The sequence below is a fragment of the Podarcis cretensis genome (genome assembly GCF_951804945.1).
Source record: "Podarcis cretensis genome assembly, chromosome: 5".
Classification (NCBI taxonomy): Eukaryota; Metazoa; Chordata; class Lepidosauria; order Squamata; family Lacertidae; genus Podarcis; species Podarcis cretensis.
The window spans coordinates 59,074,803-59,095,797 of NC_137174.1; the positions used below are offsets into that span (position 1 = coordinate 59,074,803).

The following is a 20,995-nucleotide window of genomic DNA, read 5'->3' on the forward strand; positions in this document are numbered from 1 at the left end:
GTCCCTGCTCCTGCCCACCTAGCAGTTTGAAAGCACATCAAAGCGCAAGTAGATAAATAGGTACTGCTCCGGCGAGAAGGTAAACGGCGTTTCCGTGCGCTGCTCTGGTTCGCCAGAAGCGGCTTAGTCATGCTGGCCACATGACCCGGAAGCTGTCTGCGGACAAACACCGGCTCCCTTGGCCAGTAAAGCGAGATGAGCGCCGCAACCCCAGAGTCGTCCACAACTGGACTTAACAGTCAGGGGTCCCTTTACCTTTACCTATGCATGTGAGCAAGGAACGGACTATTCTCACTCTGGAAGATGAAGCAAGCCAAATTCTGGATTCCATTTCACTCGTTTGTACTTTGAACTCAGTCTAAAGAATTTGGAACAGGTACTACCTGCTGTTCCAAGATCTCAGGAGAGGGGTCCTCAAGACAATTTATCCTGGAAGGCATCTCTCTAACCCCCACTGCCCCCTTCCCAGAATATACCATCCCTCCAATCATACCCCCTGACCTACGTACCAACAAATCTCAGAGCTTCATACACAGGAAGGGAGAGCATGAAGGACCCTCTGGGTGACCTTTCTGTTGCTGTGGTGATGGAAAAATCACCGAGGCAACCACCCTGCTCCTCCCCTCTCAGCATCCCTTGACAGGCACCATCTGCTGCTGGTGAGTAATGGAGTTTCCCTGGCTGGCTAGCTGGCTGGCTGGCTGCACATCCGGCTTGGTCCAGCTTGACCAAGGGTTCTTAGTAACTAGACCTGCACACTCCAAACGTCTGAGCTCTTTTTAACTCTAGCATGTGGACCAACAACCCTGAAACATTTGTGCTTCCTGGCAGTCAAAGAAAACTGCCCAAAATGCTTGTGTGCCCCTTCCAGGTAAGCCAACAAATCATCTGCAAGCTATGCAAGGGCAATGTGCCTGCACTCACCTGTAATGCTAAGCCTCCAGTACACCTGCATGGAGGAGACTGGAAGCTCCCACTCCCATTTTAAATTGACCACAATTTAGTGTTACACATGAACCCTAAAATGTGGTTAATCTAAACTATGGTTTCTGGAAACAAGGCAGCTTTGTAAACAAGAGTTTGAAGCTGGCTTGTTTAAACAAACTACAGTCATACCTCGGGTTACAGATGTTTCAAGTTGCGTTTTTTCAGGTTGCGAACTGCCGAAACCCGGAAGTACCAGAACGGGTCACTTCTGGGTTTCGGTGGTCGCGCATGTGCAGAAGTGCCGAATCGCAATCCGCACATGCACAGACGCGGGTTGCGAACACTGGGTTGTGAACGTGCATCCTGCACGGATCACCTTCGCAACCCAAGTGTCCACTGTATAGTTAAAGAGGTTGATGTATTTAGAGATTTTATACTCCACCCCACCCCACTATTTCAAGAAATACAAGACCACCCCCTTGATGCAAAAACCTCATTTGGAAACCATAGAACTAGCCACAGTCTGAAAATTAACTACACCTTACTGGGCTGAGACACCACGACAAACTGTGGTTAAGTCTAAAATGGAAGGAAAAGCTTCCAATCTCCTCTCCATGGCTAAACCAGAAAAGGAAGGAGGAAGGCACATGAGCTCAAGTCTCACTCCACATGCACAGCCAACGGAGCAGCATCTCTGTGCAGCTGCATCCAGAACTGTGCCGAAGGAAGTCTGAAAAGGGAGGTATTTAAAATGGGATCAACCTAGAGCCTGTCGGCCATATGCTGAAAGCTCCACATGGGGAAAGGATTTCTATCAGCAGCAAGAAAAAGCTAGTCAGAGATCACAAGATCAGGGTACCCAAAGGGAAACCTAACGCTCCTTACATGAGGCAGCTTAATTACACCAAAATCATCCATTTCAGAGATTTGCATGGCACTTTAGCTTCCCTTGCAAACTCACTGCAAGCTCCTCCAAGGCAAAGTCTGCTCTCAATATTTAAATTAAACTCCAAAAAGCTGCATAAAAAAGAGGAGGGGAGCAAACAGTTCCCACACCTTGGGAGCAGCCCATTTTTAGGCAACCTTCATGACACTTCACAACCTTCATTAAACTAAAGCATCCCCTCCATGCCTTCTCACTTGCACCCCATGCATACTGGATTGGTAAAGTCCACTTTGGAGGAGGCCTATTCCCCAGGTGTCCTGAAAGCTGAAGGGACCCATAACTGAAAAAAGGAGCAGAAGCATTGGTCTCCATTGCCTTGCTAGATCAGAACTAAGTCCTTCTGTTTCAAAATCTCTTTTCCAATGGTACCCAGACAACTGCCTGTCATCTTTGGAAGCTCAAGATGATGATGACCATCCACTATTAGACCCCGGGAACTGGTATTCAGGAGGTATACTGGCTATAAGGTAAAGGGACCCCTGACCATTAGGTCCAGTTGTGACCGACTCTGGGGTTGCGGTGCTCAGCTCGCTTTATTGGCTGAGGGAGCTGGCGTACAGCTTCCGGGTCATGTGGCCAGCATGACTAAGCTGCTTCTGGCGAACCAGAGCAGCACACGGAAACGCCGTTTACCTTCCCGCTGGAGCGGTACCTATTTATCTACTTGCACTTTAACGTGTTTTCGAACTGCTAGGTTGGCAGAAGCTGGGACCGAGCAACGGGAGCTCACCCCGTCGCAGGGATTCAAACCGCCGACCTTCTGATCAGCAAGCCCTAGGCTCTGTGGTTCAACTCACAGCGCCACCCGCGCCCCTATACTGGCTATATCATGGCTAAAAGCTGCTGATAGCTTTACGCTTAAAAACCTTCTGAGCTAGTGGCCATCATTGCCATCACCATATCTTGCATTAGTGAACTGCATAAGGTAATTATGCATTGTATGAATAAGCACTGTTCTTTTATCAAATCTGCAGCCAGATCTCCAAGGCAATCAGGTAGGTGCTTTCATGCTGGTTTGGGCAAAGCTAAAACAACCTGACAGATAATTTCATGGCTTACTCATTCACTGCATAGTCAATTGATATGTAGCTCACATCAAATATCAGTTAATACATCAGTTAATACATAATAAGACTAGGTTTCTGAATGTATATTTCCTCACAGTAGGGGTCTACACTGCTCCTTTAATGTGTGGAACATTTACACAGTAGTTATCAGTAGCCTGGAAAGAGCAATGGCACTGGTATAGGAATATTCAATAGAGATGCCTCCATCCACAAGATAAGCCCAGAACACACTACGTTTTAGAGTGGAAACAACGTCACCAAACACAAAGTATAAAGCAGTCATCATTTGCTTTACCTCATCATCAACTTTAACAGCCTATCACAGTCCAAAGCAAACAAATTTGTCTAATTTCCTTAACTTGCTTAATTGCATTCTGGTTACAAGTGTTGGTATGATGCATTAAAAAAAAAAACCGGGCTTCTGAGCTGGAGAAATTTGCATGGAGCTAACTAGTAGTATACTAACTGCCAAAGCTCTCTCAAAGACCTTGGGGTTTTCCCCCATTTCTTTTCTCACAGTTGCATTAGAAAGAGACCAAGACCTGTTCTTACTTCTGTGCTGGCGCTTTCATGTGGACTATATATGGAACAGAACAAAGGTAAAATGATGTGGTAGAATGGACCACTTCAGACTGCAGGGATCACTTAAAAAAAAAGTTCCCTGTTGGTATTGGTGAGCAAGAAAAAAACCTAGCAAAAGTACAGAGAATATTCAAGCTAGAATCTCTCTCTCTGATGTGCAAGCTCTTTACATGCAGAAGTTCTTTGCATTTGGGGGGGATTCATAAATGGCAGCCCTTATTCTGCAGACTGCAGTGATACAGCCCATTCTGCCCTTTTATTTTGAGTCATACATATTTCAGGTCTTTGAAAATTAGGTGTTTTAAATTTCAAGACTAAGGCCTGGTTCAAAGATGCGCAAAAAGCACTTAGGAAAGAAAACAGGGCATCATATGGTCCAGCATCATACCAAAAGGTTCTTAACCCATGTGTTGACCTCAGTCCATGCACCTTTTGTACTCTACAGCTTGGATGGAGGCCACACCATGCCATGCAAGAACTAGATCTGTAGGGGGCAGCATACAAGTTAAGGCCTCTTTAAATCGGACGCCAGACTATGGGAAATCTTGCATGTATAAATGTTTTTCACTTGCATACTGCCTTGTCTAAATCTGGTCTGGGTTTGCAGAGGTGTTATATGTTAGGACTGACAGCCGTGTGCTCTGACGAGAGCCACCTTGAAAGCATACTAGCTGGTAGGCACATCAAAGTTGAAAGTCACTGGCTCCATTTATTACGGTATGTGGTTTTCCAGATGGGTTGAGTCAAGATGCTTCACTCGCCCAGAAGCAAGGACGTTACTTGCCAGGTGGTCAACACAAGGCTCTAGACTCTGAGCAAAAACCCAGAAGGGAGTTTCTGGGAGTATTTTTCCTTCCTGTGCCTTGAATGCTAATTTTTAGGAGCAAAAGATCTGGGCTCCAGCAAGGTCACACTGTGATCTCCAAATCACTGTTTCTGGTGGTCCTACAGAATCACACATTCCATGCAGTGGATTCTGTGGACACAGGACCAGTTTATAAAAACAATACATTCAATGGCCTTTAAAAGCTCAAACTCGAGTGGATCACATTTACAGCTGTGTAAACCAAAGGCCACCAGTTCAGTAAGAGACTTGGAGTCAATTCAAATACTCTGAGGAATAGCACATAGCACAGTCCTCAGATTATATCACGTCAGAACTCTGGTGAGGGGTTGCAAGTTTAAATGCTTTTCCCTTAAAACTCCCCATATTGAGAAACCTAGCACATCAATAAGAAAATTATTCTAATATCATTCTCCATTATATCCTATATTTCCAGACAGACCAAGTTTTTGAAGTTGGGAAGCACTCAAAGAGGCAGGGGACATTCTGGCATTCTAAAGTGGCATAGTCCAGGAAGTCCATTGTGCTACATGTCTTTTCTGAATGTTTGAACTGGTTTTAAATGCAACCGAAATTTACAGACTTCAAGGATCAGGTGCCAGCTACTGACGGCTCACAAAATCCATTGTTGCAAGTTATGAAGTTATATGCTTGCCTTTTTAGATTGGTGTATCTGCAATACCTAATCATCCTGGCTGGATGTTTACTACTGTCCCTCATCTGCAAGAATTATCACAAAGCAAATAGGATCGTGTGAATTTGCACTTGGCTTCCCTGGAGCACAAGGTAGCATAGCAGTTTCTTTAAGAGCAGACTATGTTGGGAGTAGGGATGTTCCAGAAGACAACCTAGAATTGGATCCTAGAGAAAGGGTCATCTAATAGAGAATAATATTATGTTATCAGGTGTTCAAATAAATGTGTAGTGATAATGGCTTAGCTGAAAGGGAGGGAGTTGTGATGCTGGATGAATTCATCTGGGAAAGGACAGAAGAGAGTAAAGGAAAAACCCACACAATGGCTAAGAGCTTCACCTGCTGGACTGTTTGCTGTGAGGGAGGAAAGAGTTTAGCAATGAGGGTTGTTCGGCATCAGGCAGGAAGAAGGTTAGTGCACAGACTGTGATGAGTTTTGGGATTCTGAAGAGATTACTACTGCAACTTGAGCATAGGGCAAAGACAAGCAGTAGCACTTGGAATATACTGCACCAGAGAAAACTTAACTGGCTTAAGATTGTTACATGCAGATGCAAGAGAAATGCTTTAAAAGGATTGTGTAACTGAGGAAGCAAAGTTGCTATCCAAGGTTAAAAATGCCAAATGCATGACCTGAACTCTGCTTTCTGTACCAAGGCTCCAGTACACAGCTGGAATGTCACAGGCCAAAATCACAAAAAGGAGTTAGAACAATTCCCGAGCACTCGGAGCAGCTGAGCACTTGGCCCTTGATTAGAGACCAAACATATAGCTTTTCCTAGAATAACTGAATTAGGCAGGCCAATGAAACAAAGAAAGTAACCCAACACAGCAGCAGCATTCTGGCTCCTACAAAGGGGCAGTTTGTGGGCACAATATCCACGAGCTCCAGAATTTTGAACAGCCTTTTGGGAAAAGGAAATGGGTTGCTCATGAACTTTAAAGCTTAAAATTACTTCAACCCTAAATATCTTCTAGTCCGGAGTGGAAAACATTTTTTTGACCTGAGGGGCCAGTGATGGATGCATGTAAAAGTGGACCACTCCACACTTTCACAAGTGCGCTCTCTCGCTTTCTGTACACACAGTCATAGGAGAAGCACACATATACCTCCACCTCCTCAGCTGCTCCAGCGCAGATCAGCCGAGAAGATAGACAGACAATTTCCTCACCAGGTTAGGACCCTGGGCGAGGGGTTAGTCACCTCTCTTCTACCCATTGGTAATAGGGTCATCCTGATCCAATTCATTTATGTGTGGTTTTGAACTTCATGAAGCATGTACAGCCGTGCTTGCAGTAGCTGCTCCTTTCTCTGGATGTCTGTCAGAGCCCTAACCTGATCATTTTTGACAAGCAGCATTCAGAACCTTCATATCTCAGCACACATTTCATGGCTAGAATTAGGAAGGCTCAATACACAGCTGCAACTAGAGAGGCTGCAGAGGAACAGAGGGGAAATTCAAATGACGGTACGAGTTTATATTAGTTACTCCTAATGCCATTTCAGCAGGATGATGTCCTAGTGTGGTTAATGTGCACTACAAAGGGGCCTGACACTGTGGTCAATGGCAGCCATGCTTCTGAATACCAGCCACTGGAAACCACAGGAGGGGAGAGCGCTCTTGTGCTCAGGTCCTGCTTAGGGTTTCCCACAAACATCTGGTTGGCCACTATGAGTACAGGATGCTGGACCAAATGGGCCATTGGCCTGATCCAGCAGGCTTTGCTTATGTTGTTATGACACCCCTTACAGATACAGGTAGGTAGCCGTGTTGGTCTGCCATAGTCAAAACAAAATAAAAGAAAAAAAATTCCTTCCAGTAGCACCTTAAAGACCAACTAAGTTAGTTCTAGGTATGAGGTTTCGAGTAATACCCCTCCCCACCTTCTCACTATATAGAAGGGTCTGGTGACTTCTGTTTCAGTGTATCTATAGAAGTGTGCATGCACACGAAAGCTCATACCTAGAACTAACTTAGTTGGTCTTTAAGGTGCTACTGGAAGGAATTTTTTTTCTTTTATTTTGTTTTGACCCCTTACAGAATCTGCAATACCAAATCCAAAACTAAATTCAGTTCCTGGCATCCCTGTCTAAAATCCTGGACAGCTACCGCTAGTCAGAGCAGATAATTCTGAGCAAGATGGACCAATATAAGGCAGCAAAGTATGCTCTTCCTAACATAAAAAAACCCTTGTTTAGTAGTTGTGCATATTGAGCAGGGGTTGGCAACCTAAGGCCCATGGGCTGGTAGTGGCCCATGGGGCTCGTCTATCCGGCCCATGGCGACCCCTGCCGCCACCCGCTCTTACCAGTGTGGGGACTGACTTCCAGGTTGATGGCACCTGTGTGCATGCGCACAGGCACTCCTCCGACCCAGATGTGTGCCAGAAATAGCATGTGTGGAGGACAGAGAAGCGCCCATTTCTGGCACACATCCAGGTCAGAGGAGCGCCGGATATAGCATGTGTGCATGGGCACTCCTCTGATCCGGAAGAGTACACATGCGCACACACTCTGACCCATCCTCCAACAGACGGAGCGTGGACTGGCCCATCATCCGGTAAGCTTGCTGACCTCTGGTATTAAGTATTCAAGCCATTTACAGAGGGAAAACTATGGTAGTCTTACAGGCTAACAAATTTTACTATGACATAAGCTTTCATAGACTAGACTATCAGGTGCTTGGTGCTTTTGTTATCTTTAACACTGTTTTGTGAATGGTAAACTTTGCATACGTTTAAGCTTTAGCCCAGCTGTTACATTTTTGCATTTCATTTCACCCTGGCTTCGCTGCTTTCTTCTTCCTCTCTCTACCATTAGGTTTATACTGACCTACAAACATAGAATAGCACTTCATGTATCTCAGTGCTTCCCAAACTTGGGTCTTCAGCTGTTTTTGAACTACAATTTCCACCATCCCTGACTACTGGTTCCGGTAGTTGGGGATGTTGAGCGTTGTAGTCCAAAAACAGCTGGAGACCCAAGTTTGGGAAACACTGGTATATCTGATAAAGTGGACCCCAGTCCACAAAAGATGGTGCACATCTTTTAAGGTGCCAGAAGGCTCTTCCCTGGTGCTGTACTCCAACATAAACACTATGTTGCAAAGGGGTTATGAAGTTCACTTTCCAACATGAAGTTCTGGATGAGGTTGCACACCCTCTGAAGAATCATGTTTGTAGCCTGAGGGCACTCTTAGATCCATCATTGCTATTAGAGGTGCAAGTGGTACCTGTGGTGCACAGTGCCTTTCACCAGCTTAGGTTGGCATCCCGGCTACAACCCCATCTAGATGTAGATAAGCTGGCTTCACAGATGAATGCCAATGTAAAGGAATGCTAGACACCACAGTTCAAGAAGGACACTGACAAACTGGAACGTGTCCAGAGGAGGGCAACCAAAATGGTCAAAGGCCTGGAAACAATGCCTTATGAGGAACGGCTAAGGGAGCTGGGCATGTTTAGCCTGGAGAAGAGGAGGTTAAGGGGTGATATGATAGCCATGTTCAAATATATAAAAGGATGTCACATAGAGGAGGGAGAAAGGTTGTTTTCTGCTGCTCCAGAGAAGCGGACACGGAGCAATGGTTCCAAACTACAAGAAAGAAGATTCCACCTAAACATTAGGAAGAACTTCCTGACAGTAAGAGCTGTTCGACAGTGGCATTTGCTGCCAAGGAGTGTGGTGGAGTCTCCTTCTTTGGAGGTCTTTAAGCAGAAGCTTGACAACCATATGTCAGGAGTGCTCTGATGGTGTTTCCTGCTTGGCAGGGGGTTGGACTCGATGGCCCTTGTGGTCTCTTCCAACTCTATGATTCTAAGGCCTTGGAGAACAACTAAGTCTGTCTGGTGGATCAGTGGCTACAAGCCATGATGGCCAAGCTCCGCCTCCACGGTTGGTGGCAGTAATACGGAGGGGAGAGTGCTCTTGTGCTTGGGTCCTGCTTGCTGGTTTCCCACAGCATCTGATTGGCCACTGGGAGAACAGGATGTGGACTGGATGGGCCATTGGCCTGATCCTTCTTAGGGTATTGTAAAGACATTAATGTGGGTATCAGGTGAGCCACTCTTGAGAGGGCATTTCACAACTGAAGGGACTCTGCTGAGAAGGTCCTCTTCTCTAGCAACTACTCTTTGTATATCAGACTGACTGGGCACTTAGGCAAAACAGTTTAGATGGTCATATTGCATGGAATGATAAATAGAGAAGGATGTCTTTTGCCAGGTTCCAAAGTCCCAGTCCGTGTAAGGTTTTGCAGGTCAAACAAACACTTTGAATTGGGCCTGGAAGCAAATGAGGAGCCAGTGAAGGTGAGAAAGGTTGTGATGTTTTATTCTCCTTGTTTGGTATCAGACTTTTATACTGAATTTGCTTGCATTGGTCTATGCTGTGCTTTAAATTCTGTTTTAAAATCTAATTGCTTCAAGGCACCTAAACAACATCCAGTCTAAGTTGACCAGCAAATGCAAACAACTAAAATAATAAATATATTTAAAAGCGGTCTCATGATTGCAGCAGGGGTAGAATGGTAAGCAGGACTGGTGCAGATAAATGTTAGGAGAAATATAGAGTTGTGTGGATTGCAATGCATTGGGGAGGGGGAATCTGCAGGCCTCCAGATGTTGTTGAGCTAGAATTCTCATCACTCCTGGCTAGAGGCCATGCTGGCTGCCATCAAGGGGAGTCTAAGAACACCTGAAGGACCACAGGCTCCCCATCCCTGCAATTCACGAAAGAGACTCTAATACCTTATTAACATCTCAGTATCTAAATAATAATAATACAATGTAAGGCAGGAGACATGCCAACAAGGGGGCTGGGATAATTTTATCAAGCTTTGTGGGAGGGGGAAGAGTTTTCTTTAACAAATATAAATAGTAACGGATAGAAAGTAGAATGCAGTATCAAATGCAAAAGGGTCCAAGTCAAAGTTTCCACAACCACTAGTTTGCTGCAGAGATCCTTCAACTATCATTCTGCAGAAGATCAACTGGGCCTGCAACTTTGGCCTGCCGTGTCTTTGATACACTGAACTCTGTTATCCCAGCATTGCTTCTGGCACTATAAATAGGTGCTTCCTGGCTCCCATTAAGTTTCCTGGACACTCAGAAGATATAACGCACTGCAGTGTATAAGGCAACGTTCCACCAAGGGTTCCAAAACACCAGTATGTGCTCCAACCCTGAGACTAGAGAGCTGAAGGAAGCACACGCGAGTTAAAACTGCCTACTTACAGCTCACCATTTTATCCCTCTTCCCTTGTGTGTCTTGTCTTTTTAGTTTGTAAGTTTGATGGAAGGCCCTCTGTCTTTCTTTCATTTGTGTGTTCCGCTTTAGGAGACAACAGGACAGAAACACAGCAAATAAAAAAGAGAAAAAGAAAGAAGAGGTGGAAGGATTGTGATCTCACATGCTGCTGTTTTAAGGATCAAAAGCTGGAGAAAATCTTCCCTAAAGTAATGTGCATTACTCCAGATTTTGTCCTACCATCAGTGCTGCCCATTTTGAAGTATACACTATTTCTGAGGTTATGCATCCACATTTATATCAAGTCTGATGCCTCAAACCCTATAATGCAACAGTGTTAGGAGAAAAAAAGCTAAATTTTGGTCAATTGAAGAGACGGTTATCTATTTCACTAGCCCCACTAGGCTCAGTAGGCCTATCAGCCAGGTAAGTCTTTACAGGATTACAGCCTGCACACTACAACCAACATTTAAAGCCAAGGTAGAATCCCAAAGTACTCCACTTTGGAATGCTAAATTCTTGGTGCAGAAAGGGTGGTCCTATTCATCATTTTAAAAGCCACAAAGGGGGGGGGGGGACAGGCATATTTGGTGAAGTACTACAGCAAAGCAGATGTGCCAGTGGTTCATGCTTCCAGTATAAAGCCTGAAGTGGGATCATACATATCTCTCCCCATTCCACCCACGGTAAGACACATGAGATGAGCTGGACTACCATTTGGGGCTCATGCCTCTTACCCATGGAATAAGCTGAGCAGCTTCCCTTTCAGAGACTGGCAAGCACATCCATTATTTGCATTCCCAATGCTAGTCAATTCTATGTACATTATTGCCATTTCTTTATAACCTCCAAAAGCTATTCTACATTCCAAATGAATTAACCCTTACATGAGCTGGCCCAAATACTCTTATGGAAAGGAAGAGAGATCTCAAAAAGCAAAATGGAGCATATATACCTCTATACAACTGGAAAGGCCTTGACAAAGAAGTAGAGGAAATAAAAGTGTGAGTTGTGGGCTTTTTAAATTATACTTGTCAGCTTGATCAGCAAAGTGCTGTGCAACCATGAGCGCCCGTGGGTTGGCAGTAGCACAGTGCTTTGGAGAGTGGATGGCATGCCTTAAATCCAGTGCCAAGGACCTGCAGAGTCTGGGCTAGGACTCTCTGCTGTGGAATTCTAAACCAAAATAAAGAAGCACAATGAAAAACCACATTTCCATTAGATCAGTTTCCAAAAGCTACAGAATAGATCTGAATCAGTACTGAGCATGTTGGAGAGATGGTGTGACAGAGCTAAGAAGATACAGCTTTGGGGAACTGATAATCCCTCACCTAATCACTAATGGTTTTGTTTTGCAACACCGTTTTGCTTTGTTGAGGGAGATAGTGGAATCAGCAGGTTTTCCTGTGCAGATCCAGGCTGTGATGTTTAGCCAGCAGGCCCCAATCATACTACAACATAGCCTGCTCTAAACAATAGTTTGAAATCCGGGTGCTCTTACAATCTTGTAAAAAAGAAAAGAAAGGAAGCTCCCCTTGCCCAAATAAATTCCTACTGGAAAATCTATGGTGCTACTCAATAGCTAGAGAACCCTCTACTTTACATGACAACTGGATAGAGCAACACGGAGAAGCAGCATGCCTACTAGATCTCTTTCTACAACAGGAAACCCAGAAGTAATCTGGAACTGACCATAGACAATAAGACAAAGATGATGGGCATGGTCTGTAATTGACAGGAGCTCTTCAACTGCTTGGATTTGAAAAGTTGGGGGAGGGGGAGGAATGAACCACTGCATAAGGTGACACAAAAACATAGTACAGTGGTGCCCCGCAAGACGAACGCCTCGCAAGACGGAAAACCCGCTAGACGAAAGGGTTTTCGGTTTTGGAGGCGCTTCGCAAAACGAATTTCCCTATGGGCTTGATTCGCAAGACGAAATGTCTTGCGAGTTCCTGCGGGTTCCCCCCCCTTTTTTTCCCCTTTTCCTAATCCGCTAAGCCGCTTATCAGCTGATCCGCTAAAAGCCGCTAAACAGCTAATAGCGCTAATCCGCTAAACTGTCAATGGGTTTGCTTCGCAAGATGAAAAAACCGCTATATGAAGAGCCTCACGGAACGGATTAATTTCGTCTTGCGAGGCACCACTGTAATACAGAAAGGAGTATTTCGTCACATGTATAGTATATGCTCAACTTGGGTATATTTGATGGGTGAAATGAAAAATGTTCATGGGATTTCTCGGCAGGAAGGTGTTCTCTGACAATCATTCAAAAACACAGGGCACATAAAGTGTGATAGCACTGTTGTGCGAGTGATAGTTACATTTTTAATCTTTAGAGTGCTTTATGATTCTGTACTGTTCCAAGTGAGACACAAACTCAAACACAGATCCCTGCGCATTCAAAACTTCCCAGCAACAAGAGATTATCCATTGTGTGGAGACTTCTTCAGTTCCTTCATTGATGCTTCCAGAAAAGGAGAGACACCCAAGTATCAGACATCTCCTTTGGCAGTATTAACGTAAACATTTTACCAGCATACTCCTCCAAATAAACTCACAACAATTGCCCTGCAAATATGCAGAAAAGATAGAAATGGCTTGTTTATAATAAAGGACTAAGGAGATTAATAAGTTGGCTGTTGACCTATTATTTGTTTTCCTCAGCCTCCTTAAATGATTCTTACTGACCTGTTTGTACTCCCTACTGGGCTCAGTGCAGATGAAGCACAATACTGTGCTTTACAATGTATGTGGCCAGTCTGTCATGGAGAGGTTGTTGCTTTCCAGCACTGCTTTAGTCATCCCATGTTCAGAATAACTACCCAGATGGGGAAACTTAAACCTTGGAGGACAGATGGTGCCCCTTGAGCAGCTCTTGATTGCAGCCTCTATTCACCAAATCTTCTAGAGAAACTGCATCTCATCCCTTATCTATCTTTCCACAATGAATACTGACATTGTCAACACACAACAGAGGTCCAAAGATTTTTATGATTTGCTGTCAAATAACACACACACACACACACACCCTTCCCCAAGTCTGGAGACCAAGCACCTAAACAACAAAACCTAAAGTGAATATAATATCCTTGCTAATCTGTTGAAGCGAAAAATGTAAATTCTTGAGGCACCTTAAAGACTAACCAATTTATTATGGCACAACTTTCATATAGACCAGAGTTTGGTCCACAAAAATGTATGCTGTCATAAATGTGTTTAGTCTTTAAGGTGCCACAAGGTAGTCTGTCAAACCTTTGGCTGAGATTTTAACAAATCATTCTCCCTGTTCTGAGGACTTGCAAGAAACCAAAGGGAGACACTAAACTGGAAATTCAAGTTCTGTAGAGTTGTCTACACTAACAGTGTTAGTGTCTGGTATGCAGGGCCTCTTTGAGGCAAGAGTCTGTAAAGAAGTGGACGTGTTCTAATTTCAGTACACAGTCCCAAGACACACTAAAGCAGCTGTTCCCGACCTGGTGTCCTCCAATTGTTGCAGATGGACTACCTCTCCCCTTCTCCCTGACCATTGACTATGCTGGCTGGGGTTGAGGTTAGCAGTCCAAAACTTCTGGAGGGCACCAGAAGCCTAGTACAGGTGAGAATTCTCTTTCATGAGCTCAACATATCCCCACCTCTTTACCCTGCTCTGAGTCAACCAGCTGCTGCTAGGGTCTAGATTAGAATTAGCCAGTGTGTCTAATGATCCCAAGACAAATGTGCTCTCCACTAGGGAAGGACCACAGTAAATAAAAACTCATATGGGTACAAGTAGCCGGCTCTTCCAAGTTGAAGACATTGTGTCCAATGCAAATTTTGCCCCCTGGACAGGGTTTGATACAGCTACAAAGCATGTTTAGACTCAAGGATACTAAGAAGAATCACAGAATATGACAGGTTAATTGAAAACACTCCCCACATTTCCCCCAGGAACTACTGTCCTATCCCAAGTCCGAACATTTGTTTGAAACTTAAGAAATGCATAAAACAGGGGAAGGCTTGGTTAAGAGAGCTTCCACACTGACAGACTCCCAACTCCAGCACCGACCTACTGGATATGCAAAGGCCACTCCTCCACCACCCTGTCCAGCTCTAGCCTCGCTGAGCAGCCTGGAAGCTGGAAAAACTTATAACTGGTTTTCCAGGGGAAAGAGCTCTCAGCCAAACACAAGCTATTCTGGTTTACTGAAAGAAGCTGGAACAAGACAGAAGCAAAAGGTCTGAGGCCAGGGGAGGCTGCTGCAGAGTGACAGCAGGAGAACAGCCTCCGGCAAAGAAAAATTAAATGACCCCCATCATGCACACTGCGACCCCTAGTGCTGCTTATCTCCAGGGACCTATTCCCCCCCCCAAAAAAAAAGACCATTCTCACAATTTCTTCCTAACACTTCGAGATTCTGCCATTCCCGTTTTGAAAACAGCAGACTTGGGAGTTGCAAACTCCACTAGAGGAGAATTCTGGCCTCACTCGTGTCTTGGTGGCCTCCCTCGCCCACTGACCAAACGTACACACACACCTTGAAGGAAACTTTATGATCTTTGCTGCTGCTGCTCCTAAGCAAAGCCCACAGACCTAGGAAGCCCCCATCCCCAAATCAACCCCCTCGGTTCCTTTCCCTTCCCACCCCCCCTCTTACTTAAGGGCCAGCTTGCAACTCTGTTCAGAGGAGAGTAGGGCCTAGTGTCACTGCCTAAAGACACCGGGGGTGGGGAGGGTGAGAGAGGAATCCAGAAGAAAGGAAAAAAACAGGCTGGGAACAAGAAGACCCCCTCGCTGGGAGATCCTCCCTCCCACCCACCCAAAAGGCAAGCCGGAGTGTCTTCAATCCCTCTGCCTTTCCTGCCCAGCACAGCTCCTTCCCAATCCTCACATGGCTCTGGGAGCGCAGACATGCTCGGATGGAGGAAGCCCTTCGCCGCGCCGCATCCATGCAAGAGCCATGGTTGGGAAGAAGCCACTGAACCGCCCCCGCCGCCGGCTCCTCCACCCCCGCCCCGGACCTTTCCCAGGCACCCGGGACGGCCTCGCGGACCTCCCCCGAACTTGATCCGAGCGCGAGCGGCGAGCTCCGAGCCTTACCTGGGGAGAAGTGGCGGAGTGTCGCTGTTGCGGGCGAGGGGCGGGACGGTGGGGTGGGGGGAGAAGTGGGAGACGGCGGCAAGACGGGAACTCAGAACATCCCTGCTGCCCGAGGGTGCTTTACTCCCAGCCAGCCATGGGGAGAGGAGAGAGAAAGTTCAAAATGGAAAGAATAATTGAGAAAAGGGCCAGGAGCCGGGTTGCAACTGGACCAGGCGGGAGCGGAGCGCGGCGGCGGCTGCCGAGAGGCCTAGCGGAGCCAGCGGCCGCCGAAGGAAACAGGAAGGCTTCGGTGAAAAGGAGGAAGCCCGTCCTTTGTCTGCCAGGTTTTCCCTGAACAATGGCTGCTCCTGCTGCTGTCTCAGGCCCTCTGTTGGGGCATGGAGGAGGCTCGGCTCTTGCACACACGCTCGCTCTCGCGTACACGCGCGTACACACGCGCGCGCACACACACACACACACACACACACCTCCCTGTGCCTTTCAGAAAGAGGCCCAGAAGCTCCTCTCCAAGGAGGAGGAGGAGGAGGAGGAGGAGGCCTTCCCTCCCCACTCCCACTCCTCTCTCCCCCGCTCCAGGGGCTGCTCTGATCGCATGAAAGAGGGAGGGATCTGCCATGCCTAGGCTGAGAAAAACAAAAGGGAGAGACAGACCCAGACAGAAAGAGGTAAATCCCAGGGAGGGAAGGGGACGCCAGGCAGCCGGAAAGACCAGAGGAGAGAAAGCTGCGGTGGGAGGTGATGCCATCCGCCCTTAAAGATGATGATGGTGAAGAAGAAGAAGAAGAAGAAGAAGAGGGGTGGGTGAAAAGCTCCCCACTCTAAGTAAAGCAAGCTGGGAAGTACCAGGTCTTCTCCCACCATGGAAGAAACTCTCCGGCTCTACAGCAAAAACAAAAAAATCATAAAAAGGCCAATTCCCCCCACCCCCATCTAAGCGGGATGGAGAGCTTCAAAGCGTGCCTTATTCCAGGTCTTGCAAATATCCCTGTAGGAAGGAAACTTCGCCACGTTGGGAGGTTTCACTCGTTTCTTCCATCTACGCAAATCTAGTGCCCAAATCGCTTTAATTCAATGAAAGGGTTGGGGTTGCGTACTGAAATAGCTTGAAGTGCTTTTTCCTATGGGGTAGTTTGTTGCAAGGACGCACCTAAGAAGCAAAAACCCTTTGCATTTAAGTAGGAGTTACTTCCAAGTAAATTAAACATGCATAGAATCCAGCTGAAACTGATATTTTGTTACCCACAAACAACCACGAAAATAATTACTAGCAGAACTGTATGTGAGGAGATGGGCATTTAACTACTCCAGTTCTTGCTAGCTTGTAGGGTTTGATTTAGAGTTGACCAAAAGCCTAAATTCCTGCGATACCAGATGCAAAATGTTTATATCTCAGTGTAATTAGGGCAACTGGGTTGAGACATCCTAGGGCTGTGCAGTCCAAAGCCTTCACTGCAATTCCCAGGATGTGGTGCCTTTTTGTGATATGGGGTCTCTTCTATAGGTAGCCAAAAACAGTTATGTCTTCCCTTGCAGCAGGGCTGAATTTGTGTCAAGTTGTTATGAGCAACGGCTAAAACCAGTAGAACTAAACTTGTGGTGTGGCTCACCAAGGACAGTCATGGAACCTAGGGCTCAGATTGGCAGTTCCCCCCATCCAACAAAGGAGCCAACAGCTTCACAGTTTGGTTGCTGGGAATGGCGAAAGCCATTCCTTTTGCATCACTGCATGTCCTCTAGCTGTCAATAGCACAGAACCACTGTCAGGAGAAAAGGATGCAACCTTAGCCTAGGGCTCAGCCTTGAACATGTCATGTAATCATAAATAAGAGTACCTATACTGGCCGCCTGATGAATAACTACAAATATTATGAGCACATTTAGAATTCAGTGGAAGGTTTCTAGCGCAGGATAGTGACCTGCAGGCACGTTTGAGCCTTCACATTTCTAATTTTAGAAACAGAGTGAATCTATAGCATTGGTCTTTATGTAAGATAGTATTGAACTAAAGCAGGGGTAGGGAACCTGTGTCTTCCAGACATCACTGGACTACAACTCCCATAATCCCACAACAGCTGGAGAGCTACAAGTTCCAACTCATTAGGTCTAATGCCACTGTGTCCCCTTCAGAGCTGCCCTGGGATATAGGAACCTTGCAGGCAGACAAGATGTCTTTCAAAGCCTAAATGTTACTAAGCAGGGAAGCATGAAAAACAGTGCTAGCCAGAAACGAGGGACAAAAGTGAGTTTTCAGCACCTGTTATATGGGCAATATATGTTCTGTAGAATGCAACATCCCAAAATAAGGACACATGGCAGCTTTTGCAAATGAGAACTGATGGACAGAGCTGGCAAAAGACACTTTTTCCTTCAGAACTTTTAATTGCATTTTTTTCCTGAAAAAAGTAATAACAACACATTATTGTTTTTAACTTGGAAACTAAACCCCAGGTATGTATCATTTCATTTTAGAGCAAGCCTTTTTAGCCACTCAGATTGGCTGGTGTTGGTTGGTATATTTAATTCTCCTGCAATGAAGAGTAATTTTGAGATATACACCATGTAAAAAAGCCAGTAAGATTCAAGGCATAAAATTAGGTGCTTCCTTCAACTGAGCACTGGAAAATAATTGGGGGGGGGGGGGAGAGTATATAGCTGGTTGTGCAAATGTGCACACATATACAGCTGCAGCTGTACAACTGTTCTAGCACAATAGACTTTTTTTAAGTTACAGGTTTCTAGGTTTGACTGTAATAGAACAAACCCTCAAAATATGGAATGTGTGCCTTTCACATAACTGATGGCTTGCTTTAGCAGCACAAGCCTAAATGTACTGGCAGTCTGAACCAGGATTGTCATATTTTCATCAGATGCTAAAATCATAATTCAATAAATACAGCATTTTAAATTCCTGCTACTCATATGAGCAAGTAAGAAAATAATGGAAGAATACTTCATTCTGCAGAACTCTGGGTAACGTGCAATTGCAACTCCAGCTGAAAACACATCTGTTTTCTTTTTCATAAAAGCAGTGGGGGCTTGGATTATGTGCTGAAATACGAAATCATACACACACACACACAAAATGTAGCTAAAGTGTTGTGTGTCAAACTGCCACTGGGACAAACCAAAGCTCTGCTTTCAGGAACAGCCTAGCGATAGGAATGGTTCTAATTACCAGACTCTAAGCTACAGAATTCAGGTCACAAATTTCCTGAGAATGAGAGTTGGTTCTAGTGAGGGTCTAGCAAGGAGATGTGCGTCTCGGCTACATAAAAACAAAGGATCAGTCTTATGTGGTTAGCACATCTAGCACAGTATCCCCTCTCTGACAAGAACCAGCTCCAGATGTACCAGAGGAAGCCTGAAACAGTGCAATGAATCAGCATATAACTCCAGCCTTTGCCATTCACTTTTCAGTTATTTCACTCTCCTAAACTGGTGACATCCTCAGCAAGAGGTCCTTGTATGTATTTACAAAATCCTAAACAACCTAGGTCCAGGGTACCTCAGGGATCACCCGAACCCTTATATCCCATCTTGATCACTAACTAAAATAATCTGCAAGAACTAAAATAATCTGCAGGAATGTTGTAGATCATTCCCCAAGTTGGCAAGGCTCACTTGATAACTTGATAAGAAATGGAGCCTTTAGAGTCACTAGCCCAGGCCTGTGGAATATTCTGCCAACAGAGATTCAGCAGGCGCCTTCTGGTTCAACTTTTAAACGCCTGCTGAAAACTTTTCTATTCCACCAGGCCTGTGAAGGAAATGAAGAACACATCTATAATGGTTAATTGATGTCTGTGTTTTTTATATGGTTTTTACTGTGTGGTTTTACTCTTTTTTGTTGCTTTCATATTTATTATACTGCTATTTCATTAAAAAATATTTCTATAAAGAAATAAGATGTCTGAACCATTTTAATTAATGGCTATGGTAAGGATTATGTCTAGGAAGAAATTCTACACCTTTTGAAGTTAGTTAAACTATTGGCTATCACCATGATCTTATGGTAGCATGTTTCAAGGATCAATGATGCATGCTGTGGTAAAGAACTTAAAAAACAAAAACTAGATTTTAGTTTTAATTTCACTGTGTTACCCCTTCAGTTCTAGTGGAATGGTAAACATTAAAATGTTAGGCGAACACTTCTGGGTGGTTCCAGACAACTGTAGTGAAGGTGTTTCACCCATTTGAGCTCAACAGAAGAGCAGACAGGGAAATGATCAAGGTGAGGAAGCCAGTATTTTTAGAAAAACAGAACTGCTATTACTACGTTCTCAGATCTATGCTCAGTTTCCCAAGTGGATCACAGAGTTTCTAGCCTAATAAGCAAAGGCAGCAATAGAATTTCTCCTCTTGGCTGCTTCAATGCCATAAAAAAGCAGCATAGCCTAGGGTTCTAGCCCTAGGCGCAAGGGACAGTTTCTGGCTCTGATTTAAAATGCTACCAAGCAGTCCTCTAATAAACTTGGGTTTTGCAATGAACGGCAGACAAAACAGGATGAGTCACAGAATAGCACCTTCATGAGATACTGCTCCTCTCAGCAGAAGCACCATGGTGGATCTGTTATTTGATGTGCCCAGTTACCATGGCTGTAGTGATGGTGTCTGGAAAAGGATGGTGCTGCTATATGTTCACTACTGCAGCAAAGGGTTATGAGTCATTTCCAAAATTCAGGGTACCATACCATGTGATAAAACACTGAATGGTCACATGGAACCTGAAAGGCTGATTATGAAGCTATTTTCCTGATAACTCCAGAATCTGATTTTAAAAATAATAATAACCTTTGTAAAATATTATTATTTTTAATCCATTTCCCTCTCCTGGCATTAACAGGTGTCATCCGAACAATCCACAGTGGCAAGGAAACACTTCTTCAGGACCCAAAGCTGCATGAGCTTGGGAAATGGAGCCACAGCATATCCTAATGCACACATATTTGTTAGGTTTCTAACCTGTGGCTGATGCAGGTTCAAGGCTTCCTAGAAAAGGAGACCCAATCCCTTGCTGTCACAATCATATAAATCTGATATTTTGGAGGTACAGCAAAATAACTTATCCCCTTCCACCTCCTCTTCACACCTGTATGTGTGCCACACTGGGAAGCATAGCAAAGCAACCCTAAGCGCCAACACTGTTTTAAATCCTTTTCATAGTGTCGTAGAACTGTAGAGTTGGAAGGGACCCTGAGAGTAATCTAGTCCAACCCCCTGCAAGGCAGGAATCTCAACTATAGGATCCAGAACACTCATTTCTTTCATCTGTCATATTATGTCTTGCTAGAACAGGAAGACACTGAAAGTAATGAGGGTGCCTCTAATACTACTATAAGAACAAAAATACTGCCTACTATAACATTCTTGATTTCCCAAGTGCTTTACAGCCTTTATTGTATTTAACCTCACCACAATGCTGTGAGAGAAAAGTTATCAGGATTCCTGTTCTACAGGTGTGGTGGGATTGGTGCTGAACATTTTTCTCTCAAAACTATATAAGTAGTCTTTAGCAGCAGTCAGTGGCGTAGTGTGGGGGGTGCAGGGGGGCCCGGCCGCACCGGGCGCAACATCTGGGGGTTAGAGTTAGGGAGCGCAAATCCA

At 45.1% G+C, this 20,995-nt stretch overlaps 1 protein-coding gene across 3 annotated transcripts in view; it reads right to left on the minus strand.

Annotated features, from left to right (window-relative positions):
- The window catches only part of LDB1 (LIM domain binding 1), a 61,020-nt gene that overhangs the window by 13,208 nt on the left and 26,817 nt on the right, over positions 1-20,995 (minus strand). The window contains exon 1 of one of the 3 annotated variants that reach the window (XM_079977484.1): positions 15,389-15,768. The exons of the other annotated variants lie outside the window; for them this stretch is intronic. The gene's annotated coding sequence lies outside the window, so the exon portion shown is untranslated. Of the gene's footprint in view, positions 1-15,388; positions 15,769-20,995 lie in introns of those variants that run through there. 3 annotated transcript variants of the gene reach the window in all.